Source organism: Lycorma delicatula, chromosome 5 (assembly GCF_047948215.1).
Source record: "Lycorma delicatula isolate Av1 chromosome 5, ASM4794821v1, whole genome shotgun sequence".
In the NCBI taxonomy this organism is placed as follows: Eukaryota; Metazoa; Arthropoda; class Insecta; order Hemiptera; family Fulgoridae; genus Lycorma; species Lycorma delicatula.
The window spans coordinates 75,411,152-75,430,551 of record NC_134459.1 but is presented as its reverse complement, the minus strand read 5'-3'; the positions used below and the strand labels follow the sequence as shown (position 1 = coordinate 75,430,551).

Sequence of the window (19,400 nt, the reverse complement as noted above, 5' to 3'; positions counted from 1 at the left end):
TTGTTTTAATTAATTTTCCTGTTAGTAGTCTTAAGAAATTTTTGTCACAAATTATGCATAAACATTTTCTCAGTAAATTTTTACTGAACGTAGACTTGCATTTTTATTGGATGGTAAATTCCACCTGGTGTTAGATCTTGGTAATACCATGGTGTTGCTATCACATATGGTTAAATACTTTGTTAATTAGGGTTTAATATCTTTTCTTGAGCAAATAAATTTTAAACATGATTTTATATACCATTGCCTTTATAAGTTATAACTTAGTGTATTCTTTAGGTTTCTGTACTTTTCAAGGTTCTACTTTATATAATTTTAATTATTATTCTTATGCCCAGTTACATATTTAATATTATTCAATATTTCTGTATATTAACACATAAAAGCACTTTATTAAATTATATTTTTGATTGGCACTCCGTTCAACAACAATAAAAAAATCTCTCGCTGTCAATTTCCATTCACACTAAAGACTTTTTACCACAGCTTCATAAGGTCTTATTGAGAATTTTTTATTTAATTATATTTTACCTTAAAAATTTCATCATATTCTTTTTTTCATGTATGTTGCTGTAATTATTTTTGTTTATATATCGCATCTCTTCCATGATAAAACATCTTCTTTTGCTTTTTCTATTAGTTTTATTCATTAAATATTGAAGTATTAGCATCATAAAAAACAGTTTTGGGAATTGGGCTGTTAATTCTGCAAATGGGGTTAATCTTTTCATTCATAAGAAATAACTTTTCCACTTTGTGTACATTGAACAATCAGTTTTTTTATGACCAAGAAATTTTTGTATCTGATGTGATTATTATTAACTGTAGCACAGTGCAGTTTCATCATATTTTGTATTCTTATTTTAAGTTATTTATAATTATTCTTTATTTTCCAGATATTAGATTACATTGTGGCTGTGTTTCTACTCAATTGCGTTATGTATTTAATCTAGTATAAGGCTTCATATATTTTTTATGTTTCAATCTTCTATTGAAGAATTTGGCACATTAATCAATAATGCTATAGTTTGCATTATGTTTTAATAATAGTTTGTGTTTGATTGCTTAAGATAATCATGACAAATAGACAAAAAATCCTGCTTTTTATTTCCAGATTCCTTAACAGATGATTCTTTCTAAGTGTGACTCTAATTTATTGATTTCTTATTGTAAGTTATCAACATGGAATCTTACGTGAACTCCTGACATTCTATGCTGTATCTAAATAGGCACTATATTCTCAAATTTTATGATTTTTTCTTCTTGATTATCTCCTCGTAGGACCCATCTGGAGAATGTTTTAGCTCTCAAATATTTCACCCAAAGAAGAATGCTGTTTAAATCATAGCAACCAGAAGTCGATTAATTGATATACTCAACTACTGAAAGATCTACTATGTAATTAACATACAGGTTACTGTCAACTATAATGTTGCTTTTAAAATGCACACCTATTTTCTATCCATTTTTTAAAGCTGACAACAAAGTACAGTATACAGAGGATAAATTTAGTAAAATAATCCTTTTTGATAAACTCTGCACCTGGAAAGATTACCAAAATAATGGTGTATTTGTGTATCTTCTATGTATTTTAACTTCCTTCTGTAGATATTACATTCAATGTTTTTTTAAATAGTTTTTCTTTTCTGTTATTAATTACATATTTTTGAGTTTTATGAGCTACTTCCTTCGTATGTTTCGGTTTTGGACAAGATTGTAGACTGAATGCTTACGGCATTTAGCAGGAGTCATATGGGTTTTAAAATTGTAGATCCTTGACAATTCTGATATTATAAGAATCTAGAATTAATCTTTATCTGTAATTCTCTTATTCTGAAAACCCAATTATTTAATTTTAGTTTAATAAAAAGGTAACAGTGTTTTTTCCTTTCTAAATCTGTTTAGGAAAATTTTCATTTGGTTAATATCTTTCAAACATAATTATGACAAATTCATTTTTTTTTTAACTAATTTTAAAAGAAAATTTGTTATATTTAAGCATGGTTGAAGGTTTCTTTATAAATACTGCTTGTTTTCATGATGTTGAGCTATTTTCATATATAAACAAATATTGCCATGATGTTATTATTTCTTATATATATATATATATATATATATATAATTTTATTTTTTTTTTTAGTGATTTGTTTGTTTGGTTTAATTTATAAAATTAGGATAATATTGCATGTAAAAATAAGATGAATAACATAACAGATTATTTTATAAAGTAATTATTAAACATTTATTATTCATCAGATAGGCTAAAAAAAAAAGCTTTTATGAGGATGTTTTTTCTTTTTGGTCAACGTATAAAATATTACTACTTATTGATTTATGATAATTCTGCTATATAGAAATGTTTTATACTGTATAGGATCAGTGTTTTTAATTTTTTTTTTTTTTTTTTTTTTTTAGTTTTTGCCTGTTACATTGTTATTTAAAGCTAATTGTTCAAATCTAAAATTGAACATCAAAAAACATAATATGAATTACATTTGAACATTGCAATGTGAATTTGTTTATGTGTTCTGCATTACTTCAAAGAGGACCAACAGTTGTGCAATTGATAAAATATGCATGCCAAATTTTTAATTTCTAAGTTGAGTGATTAGACCAAAATTTTTGTTATTAGCGATGTAGACATAGGAGTGGCAAACATGTTTTAATTGAAAATGAATAATATCGTAAACTGGACAAGACTACTGTTGAACTTACATTTTGCTGTAAACTTGTGTAATCTTGAATAAAAATACTTATTTATAATAATAATAATTTTATTATTATATATTGTATGGTGTTATTTTAAGTGTTATTTACATTTTTCTAATTATTGTATTTTCAAAAAATATTGCTTTCTGAATGGTATGGTGGGTTATTTGAAATTTGATAACCAAATATTACACCCATTTAATGTTTGAATCAGTTTTTAGTCTGCTATTTGTAATTTAACATTTTCATTTTTAACATGCTGCACAATATGCATTTATATATTAAGTTAAAGCTACAAAAGATATTTTATGTATGCCGTCTATTTTTTCCATTCTAGTCGGATGACTAGTCTCTTATTCTGTAGACTGCAGTACATTGAAAATTAAGATTCAGTTTCAGTTTGTTTTAAAATTAAGAATTGATTGTTTTTTGTTTTTTTTTACTAAAAGGAACCTAACATTTTTCAGTACATTTTCACTCTGACAAATTATCACTTCTGAAACCCTTATCCAATTTAGTGTTTATTAAAGTTTTATTTTATTAATGTGTAATGCTCACATAACGTAAAAGAAATAAAACAGGGATAAAATTGCAATGGACCCATTATGGATACAAGGTAAAGATGTACTTTTATTTACAATATTTATTGATTTAAAAAATTAATATAACCATTATTGGAAATAGTTTATTTTAGAGTTAATAGAATACTGAATACATCAGAAAAATTAAGTGTGTGGTCACGCTATTGCAGAAATAATATTCTACTTGGAAAATTTAAAAATATGTGCAATAATAGGCTGTGTAGGAATGAAGAGACCTTGTATATATATATATATATATATATATATATATGCTTACCAGTTGTTAAAAGGTGTCTGAAATGTTAATCCACAAATTCACTACTCGACTGATAATTCTTCACTTTAGATTATGTCTGGTGGATAATTCAGTTTTAATTACTTAATGCAAAGAGATGGAATTTAAGTAAAGATAAAGAAACAAAATGATACTAACAAACTGTTAGTAATTTTATTTAAGTATGAATATTTTACTTAACATCAGAAAATTTATGTTATGGCTTATTTGTATGATCTACTTTATTTGTACACATTGTATAACACATTCATTATTAATATTTTTTTTTTAACCCATCAACCAAAATATTTTTTCATGATCCTGAACAATAAGACATAATAAATGAATAAAAATATAAACAATTTTTTAATGATCCATCATATGGATCTTCTGATTCATTCCTTGCAAGAAGCCAGTAGTCCCCTATGTACCTGTGTCTCTCTCTCCTACTGTCCTAAGTTTACCATATCAAATCCATAATGTTGATCATTGAGCATCATATATTTTCAGCATCTGTAAAAAATAAATTATATGTTTTTTAAGAAATAATAAATTCTTGAAATCGAATGAATTTTTTTTAAATGAACACTAAAATTGGGTAACATTTGTTTATAATAATGTTGATGCTTACTTTTTTTTAAGAATTTAACACTAAATTCTTTAAATCGACCTCTATAATTTAATTTGCAAAATTCAGAAAGATCAGTGGTAAAATATAAATATATAAGTGAACACATAAATATTAAAAGAAATCTGAAATAATTATAAATATAGGAAAATAAAGCTTTAATTCTGTCAAATAAAAGCAATTAAGTGTTATGATTCTGAAGTATGTTGTATCAAATCTATTAAGAAATAACAAAAATGAAATGAATAAATCTAAAGTTAAAAAGAGTATGAGTGTGAAAAAGAAAGCAATTTTTGTCAGATGAAAAGTATTTTGAAGTGATTTTTAATATGTTACAGAATAATTACACAGGAAAGTAAAAAATTGCATGATGTATGAACAATCTTAGTATGAACATAAAGTTATAAACAAGAACCAAACAGCCAACCTGACCTACACCATTCAATTCAAGAGTAATGCTTATCATATAGACTCGAGTGATACATGTGTTAACATTTTTAATGGTTCAAATTATTTTCTTACAGCTTAGAATTTTATCATGTACTTATCCAACTAACATTAAGTAATTACCCTTAATTTATTGATTAAAAAGCTAAAACATAATGCTTCTTATATTTTATAAAATGTTCAGTATAATACTAAAATAAAGGTTTATTACTTGTCAAAATTTGCTTGTAATGGCTCAAATATGCCAAAAACTAATACAACAGAACATTTTCACTTTTCTTTAATATCATTAATAAGTGATTGTTTGGCTTCAGAGTTGTGAGTCTATCCAAGACTAATTGTAATTACAATAACTATGATTGTTATTATTAACAGTTTTGAATTACATAGCTTACTAAAGTACATAGTCGACTCTTGATTACACACATCAGTTATATCTTACCATTTTAGATATAATTGCTATATTTTTTAAAAATGTACTACATGTGGGAAACAGTGAATATTGCATCGGAAGAATATTTATTCCATTAAACAAGTGATATTATTTTATTATTGATAGATATTACTAAATAAAGGATAATTTTTGTTATTAGATACATTATTACTATTATTATTCTTTGATAAATGCAAAAATGTTTGCCCTTATCACTTTATATTCAATTTCTATTAACATTAAAAAAATAAGAATGGAGTTTTTTTTTTAGAAGAAAACTTAAAAGAATTAACTTTAGTATTAAGTAGGGTAAGTTTCTTTAGTTTATGAGTTAGTTTTCTTTAACGATTATGTAATTGAGCCAAAGTATAGAACCTATATTGTTTTTTTTTATTTCATACATGAAGTGCTTTGCTGGCATAACTTCACTGAATTATGAAAAATAAATCTAAGCCAAGATGTTAATGATATCTCAAGGAAATGAAATGATTATTGTAAATTATGAATGCTTTATCTTTTCTCTTTTCTTTATTTGTTCATTATTTGTTTAATTTAAAATGTTGCATTTGTTATGTAAAATATGAATCTATTTTCTTTTAGTGTGCTACTGTAAAAGGTTATTTAAAATTACTCATTTTATTTGATTTTACATCAATTTCAAAAAATGGAAAAAAGTTATTTTGCTATAAAAGATTTGTTTGTGCAAAAATTTTATGTTTTCTATTATATAGTTAAGAAAACAAAAACTGTCCAGTTCCAGCAAAAAAGTATGTAGAATATAAAAATAACAATAAAATAATAAACTATATGTCATTGTACAATATGTCCATGACTATATGTCCATTAACAAGCATTACCTAATCATAGTAGCTGTAAGAACTGCTTTACTAACTTGGAAACTATGAAATTCATCAATTTTTCTAAATAATTCTACTTAAAAAGAGTTCCAGAGTTACTAAACACTGTTAATAAAAACTAAATAGTTTGTGAAAGATAAAATTGCAACATTTTCCTTGTTTTATAAACTGATCTTCCTTAGATCCTTGAAGTAAACAATTTTGGATGCAGTTGGCATATCAGCCAGTATGCTTCAAATAAAAAATAAAAATTAGTAATTAATAAATAAAAACAAATATTGATCAGTATTTTTTTATCTTAAAAAAAATACTGATAATGAAAAGTTTGATAATGAAAATAGTCTTCAAATCACTAGAAACTGTGTTACAATTTTTAGTCATAAAAACTATAACTCTTAATTACAAACAGAATGGATTATCAGCATTATATATATGCATAAGAGGGACAATTGCAAACATCAACATGACACTTGATATATTGTATTCCAGATAAAAAAACAACTTAGCTGTTGGTTTTCAGTACTAATAAAATAATATTTCATTCAGATTGTTATGTAAACATATGTTACACTAGACATGTCAGGAATGGATGGATGTATTGCTTGCTTTACAGATAAAAAAGAGAAGCTCCCAGCATTTAACTGAAAAGATTAAGAAAAGTCTTAATTAGACCAGCATCACAAAGTAAAAAATAACTACACAAAATGATGGTAATGTAAATATGTAAAGATAATAAATAGAATCAGTGTAATATAAATACACTTCTAAAAGTTAATTGATATTGACTAGTTTAATTTATTTAATGAACTGCGGTAAATTCAGATCTTAAATAAATATTTTAACTAATTTGGGAAGATACTAAAATAAATAAGGTCGATAATTTATTAAAAATAGCCACAAAAGCATTATAAATTCTTGTCATTTTACCGTGGAAACATTATACAAAAATAATTATATGTCTGATTTATGATGGAGGTGGGTATTTTGGTAATAAATGATTTTACTTTTGAGTTAAATCACAATCTATGTAAAAAATAATTTGCATACTTTTGAATGTTCATACACTACACATCATGGGTGTTTATAGAGGACAGTCCAAATTGCTTGATGTCTGAATATATCCCAGGGTGGCCTGCCACAAGGGTCGGTACTTGCATCTATCCTTTTCAGCTTCTATGCTGCAGACATGCCAGAGACAAGATCTAAAAAGCACAGCTACGCCAATCACTGGGTGCTAACAACAAAATGTAGATAATTTGAAGAGTTGGAAGAGAAACTTGGTGGGAAGGTACTTCTGAAGATGGCGCCTCCAACCAAATGCTAGTAAAACAGAGGTGTCATGCTTCCATCTAAATAACGAGTTTGCTGATAGGGAGCTTAAAATTTTATTTGAGAATACATGACTCTTTCACAATAAGGCACCAAATTACCTAGGCATGACACTTGATAGAATGCTTTCATTTAAGGAGCACCTAATGAAAACTGCAGAGAAATTGAAAACGAGAAACAACATTATACATAAGCTCTGTGGAACAACGTGGGGAGCATCGGCTTCCAATTTGCGCACATTGGTTCTGAACCTCGGCTGCAGAATATTGTACGGCAGTGTGGCTTAACAGCCCTTATGGTCATAGAATTGATGGTCAACTTAATAACACTATGAGAATGATTGCCAGGGTTATCAGGTCTACTCTTGTGAAATGGCTCCCAGTATTGAGCCACATACCACCCCCAAATCTGCACTGTATAAATGCTCTTACAAGAGTGTACAAGAAGATTATGGACCATCGAAACCTACCAGTATATGAGGACATAGAGGATGCCAATCATGGCCGCCTTCGATCTAGAAAGCAATCTTTCAAAACAGTAGTTGCTACCACAGAGGAAGAATTCAACCTGACTGACGCCTGGCATCAAGAATGAACCACAAAGCAGAATAACCAAATTCCATGTGTTGCTCAACAGCCACTGGGTTTTGACTTGCCACGTAAGATATGGTCAACGTTAAACAGAATATCAACTCAGCATGGTAGGTGTGCCTATTTGTTGTATAAATGTGATAAAACACTGATGCCCCTTTGCAAGTGTGGCGAAAATCAAACCGTTAAACACTTCACAGAAGTTTGCCCTAGGGCAGCTTACGAAGGGACTCCTAAAGATTTTCTGATGGTGACTCCAAAATCAGTGGCTTATATTAATTTTTTAGATGTTTGTTTGTAATTTTTGACTGTAATTGGTGTTGTGTCTTGGTACCATACGCTAAATAAATAAATAAGTTCAAACTGCTGATTTACAGAAAATTACATGTCATGTTTACTTATATATCAGATGTAGAAGTTTTAAATAAGTTTATCGATTTTGATGGTTAACTCTGGCACTACTTTGGGTATTTCTAAAAGTTTTAATGGCACAACACACTTCTTGTAAATAGTTTTACCGATCCACAGCTGTTATTCTTAGTTCACACTTGCAAAACTTGATATTTATCACCTCATAGCTTCAACTGTAAATAACAATACTGTCCGATAAGATGATCTAACTAGGAATTAGGCCATAACTGAACATCTTGTTTACACTGAATTTTATTGCAGCACCACCCGTTCAGTTACATTAATGTCTTGTTGTATCCACTATTACATGTTTCTCCTGTAACAAAATATTACACATTTGAAAGAAAGAATTACACAATTCGTTAGATTTACACAAATAATGAAAATTAAGAATATTACCAGGAACCTCCATAGCTTATCACAAAAATGAACACTATCACTCAATACAGGTAATGGACTAACACAACATTAGACTGCATATGAACTGACCAGCATGCTTATTGCCCCACAACATGAATAGATAATGTTGACTTGCTCCCAGAATATCAGGAAACACTTTACATTAACCTAGTACTGTATCGATGAAATGCTTTTATTGGTAGAAAAAGTACTTTTTGTTGATTGGCATTTCATAAGAAACAGAGTTGCTGGATTCACAATTTTTTTAGGAAACTAACATCCAATCATTGTAAAGTGAATTGTTATCAATTCTTAAAAGTGACTGAGATGTTACATTCTGTGAATGTTGACAATTCTCTTAATTATAACAGGTTAATGCCTGCCATATCAATCAATTTACAATGGATTCCCTTAATATTTTTATTAGAACAGACCAGTTTATATAGGATTATGATCACCATGATTTCCTGACCTCATAAGTCTGGTTTTTTTTTATTGGGAAAGAGATTGATCAACAAAATTTGTTTACCACCATAAACCTTTTGACCCTCATTCAGGGCTCAACTTCAAGAGGAATTAATCTTAGAAAAGATTAATTGCCTTTTAAACGCACCTGTCACTACTGTCAATGCACCTACTCTTATAATTGGATGTTTGGTCATTTTATTTATTCATTATTCAAATAAAATATCTTGCCATAGCAAGATATTTTATTAATAATGAGTAAATCCTGTTATCCTCGGCAGTGCACTGCCGAGGATAACATTATTAATAGTACTTTTTCATGAATTACTAAATTTAATGTGTTTAAGATACAGTGTAATACCTGTTAAATTACCTAAATCTGTTTAAATTTTTCATTAAAAAGAATTTAACTCTGAACCAGTGAATTTGAAATTAAAAAAATATATAATGAATGACCATTATATACATAAAGAGATCTAAAGGAATTAATACTAACCACTTTTTTATTAATTTAGTAATCTTATTACTCTTTGTTACAATGAACAATTATTTATAGATGAATTGTGTCATCAAAATTTCCAATTGCCTTACATCTTTCATTTTTCAACTGCCATTTCATCAAAAATACTGATTTAGCATGCCCATCATAGCAATAAAAGTAAAATGATTTTTATATTGGTCATAAAACTGATTGTTATGTATATATATATTTTTAAATCATTAATCTTCAGTTCAATTCCATTTAATCTCAGTCCTTGGAATCCGTAAGTTATAAAAATTACATGTATCATTAAAATAAATTATAGTTTATTACACAAATAATATAACTAAATTTTTATTTGAATAGACATAAAATGTTGTTCAACCCTTCTAATGCTTCCCAAATATGATTAAGGTTGACAATAGGTTGCAAATACTGCCACTGCATGAACCTATCCAAGAAAAAATTAACTATGCTTTTGGTTTAGACTTATAGAATTTGATTTCAGCTCTCTTGTTGCATTATTCACTGTAAATGTTTTCTTTAAATAATTATGATATCTACTTAAAAGTAGTTTTCTCACTATCTGTTGTACTATTGCAAGTTGCAATGATACTAATCCATTTATTTATGATTTGGCATTTTCATGGTATTTGTTTACTAGTGCATCCATCTTAAGTCAAAAACCATGATTTAGTAACTCTTATATATTTTTTAAGGAACATTGTTTTACAAATTATGAATACTTTTTCCAAATATTTGATCACTTTTGTACTTCACTACTTGCAAAAATATTTAATTCATTAGTCTGTAGATGGAATTCTTTACTTTTGTACTACTTTATAATAGGTTGTAAGTGTAAGTAACATTTGAATTGATGGATTAGTCTGGTGTTATTTTGCAATTCTAACTATAAACCCATTAATGCAACTAATGGGCAAATTTCAGTGATTAAATTAACATTCAAAAAATGTTGACTGCATTTAATTTCAATAACATTGATCACAGCTTCAAATTGGATTTGTATGTGGCTGCTGCTGTATCACACTGAAGCTAATAATTAAGCTAATCGGTCATTCAAATAAAGAGTGGGACAAGTATTTTTACTATAATATTATGGAAATATAAATCTTGAATTTATTTAATGTTTTTTATGTTCAAACACACTTAAAATCTCTTATCCTTATTTCTGTTCATAAAACAACAACATTTGTAAAGATTAATTTTGCTTAAAAATAATTAATAATTTTAGTAGTGTGTAAACATTAAGGTTTAACACGTAAAGAATTAAGAGTATGAATTTGTTTATGTGCATTCAGTTTATTCTTAGTCTTCAAAGTTATGTAGTTCATGTTTTTTTTTTTTTCATTTTTATTAGAATTAAATAGTTCTTTGGTGTTTCAGATGAAATATGAAATTACCTGATTAAATAGAATAAACATGACGTTATTAAATTGAAAAAAAGAAGTAACATGAAGAATTTGAAAAAAAAACTTATTTTAAATAAGGTACAATTCCACTTTAACTGAAAAAACAAAGTAAATTAAGGATAAGATGCTTTGTAAAGTGCAAGTTGTTTGTAAAACTGCATAGTGGAAAAAGGTTCATGTTTGGAATTGGGAGAATATTAATGAATGAAAGCAAACCTGTTAGTGCTTATTGAATGAATGAATACCTCTAAGTAAACACTAATTTAAGAATAGTATAAGAACATTGTTATTCAATAGTTTATTGTTAGGCAGCTATTTAATTTCTTCTATGTCTATTTTTTTATATTTCCACTTCAGTTCAGTTTAATTTTTATGATTTATGGCATGACTTTTCTCCCACAGAAATCTAGACCCCTGATTAGTTATAAATTAATTTGGCAGACTAAATTATGTTTCTGATATCGGTTGACATCAACTGTAAAGAAGACTGTGTCAGGTATAAAACACTGATCAGATTAGTGTGGTCTGTGGATATACATAAATATATGAAAATAGTTGTACTTCTGTCTATAGAACAGTCATCAGTAAAGTTTTTGGTTAAGATTAATCATAATTTCTCTTAAAATATTAATGTAGGATAAGCAAAAATAAAACACTTAAATTTTACTTTTGCTACCTTACGCAAAGAGGGCATTTTTAATAGCATAAGTATTTAAAAAGATTATTAGCAATGAGGAACCGAAAAAAGATCTAAAATACAAAATTATATAAATAATTGAAAATAATGTCATTGTTTAAGTAAAGACCCCAGAAAAGTAGAAATTTTCGGTGAGGCTGTGTGAAGTCATATGATGCGGTAGCCAAATATTTGTGTGAAAATTTATGAAATTATAAATGAGAAATATGATTTACCCACTCTATTGTTGTACTAAAACGCCAGTAAAAAAAAAACAGATGAGCTATAGAACAAGTACATGACCTTTGCTTAATAACATGGTTATAATAAGAACAGATTTTTATTTTAACAGTCATTTTCCTGAATTTATCTTCTCATTTTGTGTGTAATCTTGAACTTGAAAGCCACTCTTATTCACTAGGTAGATTTTAATGGTTACACTACTCATTGTCTTTCCCATCTATGCCCAGTAACCAGAAATTCACCTTCTTCTGTTTCAGTGTGGTTTTGATCCAATTACTTGTTAAGATAATAAATTACATTAGTTGGTCTTTGTATGAAGAAATGGTGAAAAAATACTCTTAGTTTTAGGTGAAACTTTATTGATAAATTATGTTTTTTGAAAGCTTTTATGGTTATTTTATTATTAATTTTTCCATTTGTATTTAGAAAATATGTATTTTTTATTGAAGAACATTTCTTCCAATATAGTTTCAATTTTTATTTGTGTGACTCTCAACATTGAAGTGAACTCATTCTATATGTGTTTAACTCATTGAGATTACCAAATGTAAGGTTGTACATTTAAAACTGTAATTTTGTCTGGTATGTTATCTTTTTTCTTCTTTGTAATTCATTATTTATTATAAATAAAAATATATTTTACATCTAGTAAGGATTGCTTGATAATGAGCCTCTAATTAGCAATCATAGTTGTTTATAAAGGTATTTCAGTAATAATGTCTTTTCTTTTGTTAGTGATAACGAATGTTATCTTCCAGTTTAGTGATAAATCCAGTACAATGCAGTGATTCTCATTCAGTGATAAATTGCACCTTGCAATGATCAAGTTTTTGAGAACCTGTTTGTTAAATGTGGCTTTGGTTGTAAAATTATGCGAGTTTATGGTTGGTGTTTTGGAACAATCAGGTTTTTGTTGGGAATTTTATAATTCCCTACAAAAACCTGTATAGTATCAAAAGCTTTAAAATTTACAATTGGTTTTACAAAATATAGGCAAATTTTATAAGTGTAAAATGTTATTATTTTATGTTGATTTAATGAAGCATACAATATTGTCCAAAACATCTCAGATTTTGCATTCTCTGTTCATTAGCAGTAAATTATTTAATTCCTTTTATTTCTAAAGGGCATATCTGTGACAATGTCATCTATACAGAACCATTTTTTTACATTTTTTCTTATTGAATTTATGTTTTACTGATAAATTTATCAAACTGAATGATTTGGCATTTTCATATACTGAAAAATAAGACAGCTGTTACTATTTATTACATACTACTGTGATGACAAGAGGCATCAACATTTAATGAATTCTCAATCAGATTTTTATAAACAGTTGTAAATAAGCAATAATGCTCTGAGTAATAATTTCACAATTTGAAAAGGGTTACCCAACTATCTTTTGATCTGTCTTATATTTACTACAAATTAAGTCATAATAGCAAACAAAATGTATAATTATAATTATTCTATTTATTACATTCTTTCTGAGTAAATTACTTTGAATTTAAAACTCTTCGTGATTAAAAAAAAAAATAAACAAAAATGAAGTATGTAGTGTTTTTAAACTTAAAACAATATGGTAATAAATGAATATTTTATGTATAAAAAAAATTATTTATGTAATAGTTTCCACTTACCGTTAATCTATGTATTAATATGTATAAGTGCTCAAAAGATTCTTCTTGTAGCATTGTTTTCAGGTTTTTTTTGTGGAAATATATAACACATTTGTTTCTATTTTAGATCTTTTATGTTCTATTAGTACTTAAGGGCCAGAAGTCAATGAACTGTGTATATACAAAGATCTTTTAAAATTTGAATCATCATATTTGTTAGGATTTAACTTATAAGTAATGGTATTATTTGTTCTAAGGTTATTTTTTATTAGATAACTAAAGATTTTTTGATGTCACAAACAATACAGGGTTTTAAGCTTCAATGCAACATTACAATTAAAACATCATCATATAATATTCTGATTCTTAGTATCACAGTAGATAAGTTTATCATTATGCAAATTTTACAGTTCTGGTGATGTGATACTTTGATCGAGTTCTGTTATTTTTGTTGAGTTATTTGATATCCATATCAAATAGTATTTTTTTTTAAATATACTTAAGCATTTTGTAATTTTTCTTTATCAATTAATGTAAGAGAACTGAATCTGAACTATATTATTTTTTGTGTTAACATATTTCTTTTGTGTGTTAAATTATTGAAAATATATAACATTAAAATTTCAATGTATTTCTTATAGGATAAAATTATTTATTGTTAAAAAGTTTTTAAGTCATCTTACTATAATATATTAGAATGCAGCTGATGGGTTAACTTGATATTTTTATTTTCTCACATCAGAATTATTATTAGCTAAACTTATAAGTGTTACATGTATATTTATACAAATTTTACTCACTAACATTATTTCATTATTATGGGAAAAAGATATTTTTTACTGCCTTATCAACTGTACTTCTCCAATCAGCAAATTTCATTACGTTGTAAAACATAGTGGTGCCAATAGAAGTATTGTGAAACACACTTTATTATGGAATCAATCAGTTGTTGGTTATTATTATTATTATTATTATTATTATTATATTGTTAGGAAATTTAAACAAAAGTGGTGTATATTGTACTGTATGATTAAAATTTATAAGATGAAAGAGGAAATAAATCAATGAAATATTTATTTTTGTATCATTATATATAAACATAAATCTTCCTTTAGATTAATGTCATAAATATTATCATTTACATGTGATACATATCATCCTCATTTCATTGGGCCATGGGGAGGGTTGCTTATTATATGCACTAGTTGCACAGATTACAATGAATACATTAGGAATAATAATAGGATTAATGTTAGAAATATACTTTAAACAAAATATTAATTATTTAATTATTTGAATGGAATTGTTTATACAATTACTGCATATACAAAAGAAAATCCATAATTTTTTACTTAATTATGTTATTCAATATAAGTAGGTAGAGCTAAAGAGATTGTTATACAGTATATTAATAATATCTCTACGTATTTATACAACATGGTATGATTTAAACATCTACATACCACTGATTAAACTACTGTATATACTGTGTTACAGATGATTAACTAACCAATTAAAGGAGGAAATTCTCAATTCAATATATTTTTTTTAATGTACATTCAAGTCTTACTTTTCACCAACTGCACCAATTTGAATGATTCTCTGCTATTTTATAGAAAAATTTCTTCTGGAGGTTCTGTATTCTAGATAATTTACATGGTACATTATATAAATAAAAATTATATGATCACGGAAAACAGTTTAAAGATATTTTCTATTTGTTTGTTGTTATCATTGCTTAATATTAAATTATTACAGCACAATGGTACATAGCCTGGAATCATTTTGCTATTTTGTGAAAAATTGTGTTAAGAAGTAGTAAATATAGAAAGTAAAAAAAAAAAATCTTTTGACTTTATATTTTGTGTGAATAAATGTGTATATACTAAGTATAAAATATTACAGATTTTTGAATCCTAAAGATTACTACTAAGCTCTTCTATTCTAGCTTAGTAGTTATCATTTTAAATGTTTCTCTACGTTTCTTTTTATATTTTTATCAATATCCAGGTATCTAAATGTTTTCTTTTTTATCATCTTTTTAGCAAGAACAGTATTTTCTTTGTATGCACATACTTATTTAAAAAATAAAACTAATTTTGAAAAAATACATTAAAAGTTAAAGCTTAAAAAGTCTTTTTTTTCAAGCTTGTTTAATTTTTTCAATCACCATTAAAATTTTTATAACTGTCCATAATTGTGCAATTTTCCAACGATTTAATGATATTTTATTTATTTTCATGCAGTAAGTTGTAAACTAGCCTAAATGAAACCTGATCTAGTCTATAACTCTTCTTAGGACTAGAGGACTTTCATTAGGAAGATTGCTAAGGACCAAACCTTAGCAGTCTGTGCTTTCCTAATAAAAGTCTGGACCCAGCTCTGCCTAAAATTTAAATTTAAATTGTATTACAAAAAAAAATACATAATTTTTTTTTTCTTAATAAAATGTGACAAAATCAAATTGGTTATACTACAGCTGTTATCTTATTTGATACAACAAATAATAATATTAATATTACAAACATTTTTAAAAACTTTCTTTATGCTTTTTAGTCTTACTTTAATCAAACTATTATCATATATTGCACGAGTTTAATTAGTAGGTTAATCCGTATTTCAAAAGATAACATAATATACTGAAATTTCTAATATATTTATAAAATATCAAACAAATTTTCAATCAAACATTTACTATACAAAGTAACAAAATAGTGAAGTTTTTGATTATTGAAATACAACTGTTAATTAACAAAACTTTTTTTGTCATATATAAACATTTTACAAATTTACTCTCACATGGGAGATGTTTGCAAAAGTAATGGTGGAATATTGCTTTATCATATGACCTTAGTAACTGTAAAATTTCATCAACAGGCAATGCCAGGAAGTATGTTAAATTAAGGTTGCAAGATTTGAGGACAAACGTGAAAAAAAGAATTGAAAAAACATTGAGTTAAAATAAAGCAAGTAAAAATACAAAAAAATTGATTTATTAAGTCTACTGTTTAATGGGTAGAGAAAATATAATGTCATACAGTGGGGTATTTATTTAAGTATGAGTTGATGTGATTAATTTCCACTTTTCAGATGTTTTTATTATTTCAAGAGATATAAATACAAGCAAGTACAGAGTTACACTCCAAATGTACGCTTCTTCAACCCGAACTATAAGTAAAATGAAATAAAAACCAGAATAGCAATGGAAAAGGAAGAATTTAACAGAAAGAACAGTAATTATACAATAAGTAAGGATGTGAAACTCGGATAGAGAAAAAACGACTTTTACTATAACAGTGTTCAGTTAATGTGGTATCTAAATATATCTTAAATATTTTACTTATTCAATTCTTGCTTCTTTTGCGCAGATATTCAGGATATTATCTTCCATCCTCATTACTTAAATTTTCTCAACATTCATTTTCATTTCATATTTTATTATTGTGTCTTCTAATTTTGAAATCATCTGTTGAATGTATTTCCTCTCCTAAAAAAATGTCATCAGCAAAGCTTATAAAATTTATTTTCCTTCCTCCTATAGTGAGGAATATATCTTGTTCATTTACGTTTTTTATCACATTTTTCATAAAAAATATTTGAACAGATATATTAAACAGAATTGGTGATAGGCAGCACAATGCCTTACTCCTTTTCTTATGTCAAACCACTTAGTTTGAGCATCCTTTATTTTCATATCTCTTTTCTGCTTAAGTAATTTTTAAATTAATCTTCTCTCTTTCCAGTCTAACAGCTAGCTTCTCAATACTTCCATTAGACACTCCATTTGACATAATGGATTTTCTAATTGTTAAACATGCATTTATTCCTTTACTTCTTTCTACATACACGTACAATAGTGAATAAAGGGAATTCTTTGTCTATTTCTATGTTATGGCTATACTGCTTGACCACACTCATTCTTGAAGTTGTCTGTGTAATGTGAGGCTATTGTTCTTTGGTTATTTATCAATCTTATTGTTAGTGCTTTGTGAAAGGTTTTTCATTTTTTATTACAAAATCACATTTTCAAAATTTTTGTTCTGTGTATCTTGAATGTATAATAAATTTACATAACTCCAAGAAAACATTTGAAAATTGTTTCTCTTTCTGAACATACAGTATGACACAACAATAGCTTCTGCATGGTGTTGAACTAACAACTGCAGACACCAAAAGCTCATCAGCCAGCTAAAAAGCAGCTTTTAACCCCATCAATGTGCAAAAAAAGGCTCCTGTGGGTCGAAGCACATGCTAACTGGACCAAAGAAGACTAAAAATTTTATGTTGTAAAGACAAAGGGTTCCATATATTAGAAAAGCATGAGATGAAAATATACATCACCAACACATATCCAACAATCAGTTAATGGGATGAAGGGATGTTAATTAACATCCCTTCTAAAATGTCTTGGGGTTGTTTCACATTTGAAGGCCCTTGTTCATTACTTTCAATAGATGTTATGTTAAAAAGTTCATCAAGATTCTGAAAGAAAGGGTTGTGACACACCTTTAAAACACATTTAAAGATTTGATACCATGCTACAATGCCAAAAAAGTGGAGACATTTTTCAAAGAATGAAACACTACAGTGCTCTTGAGGCCAGACAACTCTCTAGACTAAAACCCAATTGAAAATCTGGCCAATAATCAAAAATTGACTCACAAAAATGAATTGTACCTCATTGAAGCAATAATATTTGTATTGTTTCACGTTTCATGACAAAGAATCAAAAAAATGTGTAGTACACTTGTTGAATCTATGCCAAATTGTGTTTACCTGAAGTGATCAAGAATAAAGAGGACATTAATTACTAGATATTCACAAATAGTACAGGTATGATTTTTTTGTAAATAAAAGGTACTTTTTATTAAATAACATCTGTGTTCGGATTAATTTGCACGCTACTGTACCTCTTACCAATAATAGTTCTTATTTGCCCAATATTTTTCAATATAATATTTTTTTTTAAATTCATGCCTGCTTCTTCATTAAGTTTATCCAAATAATTTATTGGAAAGAAAGGAAATAAATAAAATATTTATTTCATATGACAGCATAAATAATGATAATTTAGTTAAGCTGACTGATGAAGTAGAATTGTCATGTTAATTTCCATACAACATGATAATAGGAGGAATGATGCAACCATTAAATAACATGCATTTATTAATGTCTATAAATTTACATAATACCTGATACTGTAATTACATCCAATTTTGTTCTACATTCTGGCATCTCATATTCGTATTTATAAAACAAAATTCCAACATATAAGAATTCTATTTGTTATGCATTTTATTTTAATGTATTTTTAAAAATAATTATAGCTGGAAAGGAGACTGTAAGTAGTAAAGTAACAATTGATATAAAGTACTATTAAGGGGAGGTAGATTTAAAAGATAAATAGAGATGGATGAATCTAGAATGTGTATAAATGTAGCAAAGAAATAAGTACTCTTTAGAAATGCAATTAATGCACATGAAAAAAGCAAAGGTAATCTGACTGAAGGAGAGATGTGGTGAGGCAGAAAGAAATGATTAATATGAAGCTACATATAGCAAATAGAAAAAAGTAAGAGAATATTTTGGAACAATAAACTCAAGATGCATTGGTATTGGAAAAATTGCTGCTAAGGATAGAAGGAGCTAACAGTTTGTAAGAATGTATATCATGTAATAATCTATAGTAAAGAATATTTTATTTAGAGGAAATAAATATTATATGATGTTATACAAACAGAAAAAACTTCTTGATGACATCAGAGGAAACTCAGCTTTATGAGAATTTGGCAGTTTTCTGAAGATTTAAAATAAACAATAAGGCAGTA

General features: G+C 26.9%; 1 long non-coding RNA gene across 2 annotated transcripts; it reads right to left on the bottom strand.

The window, feature by feature from the left end:
- Nucleotides 1-3,713: 3,713 nt before the first annotated feature.
- LOC142325085 (uncharacterized) lies at nt 3,714-14,056 on the bottom strand. 2 transcript variants are annotated; one of them, XR_012756486.1, is made up of 3 exons: nt 13,594-14,056; nt 7,728-8,575; nt 3,714-4,077 (listed from the first exon to the last, which is right to left on the bottom strand). It is a non-coding gene; the product is annotated as an uncharacterized LOC142325085 (long non-coding RNA). The 2 variants fall into 2 exon arrangements; XR_012756485.1 differs by having other exon boundaries at nt 8,247-8,575.
- Between the last annotated feature and the right edge of the window lie 5,344 nt (nt 14,057-19,400).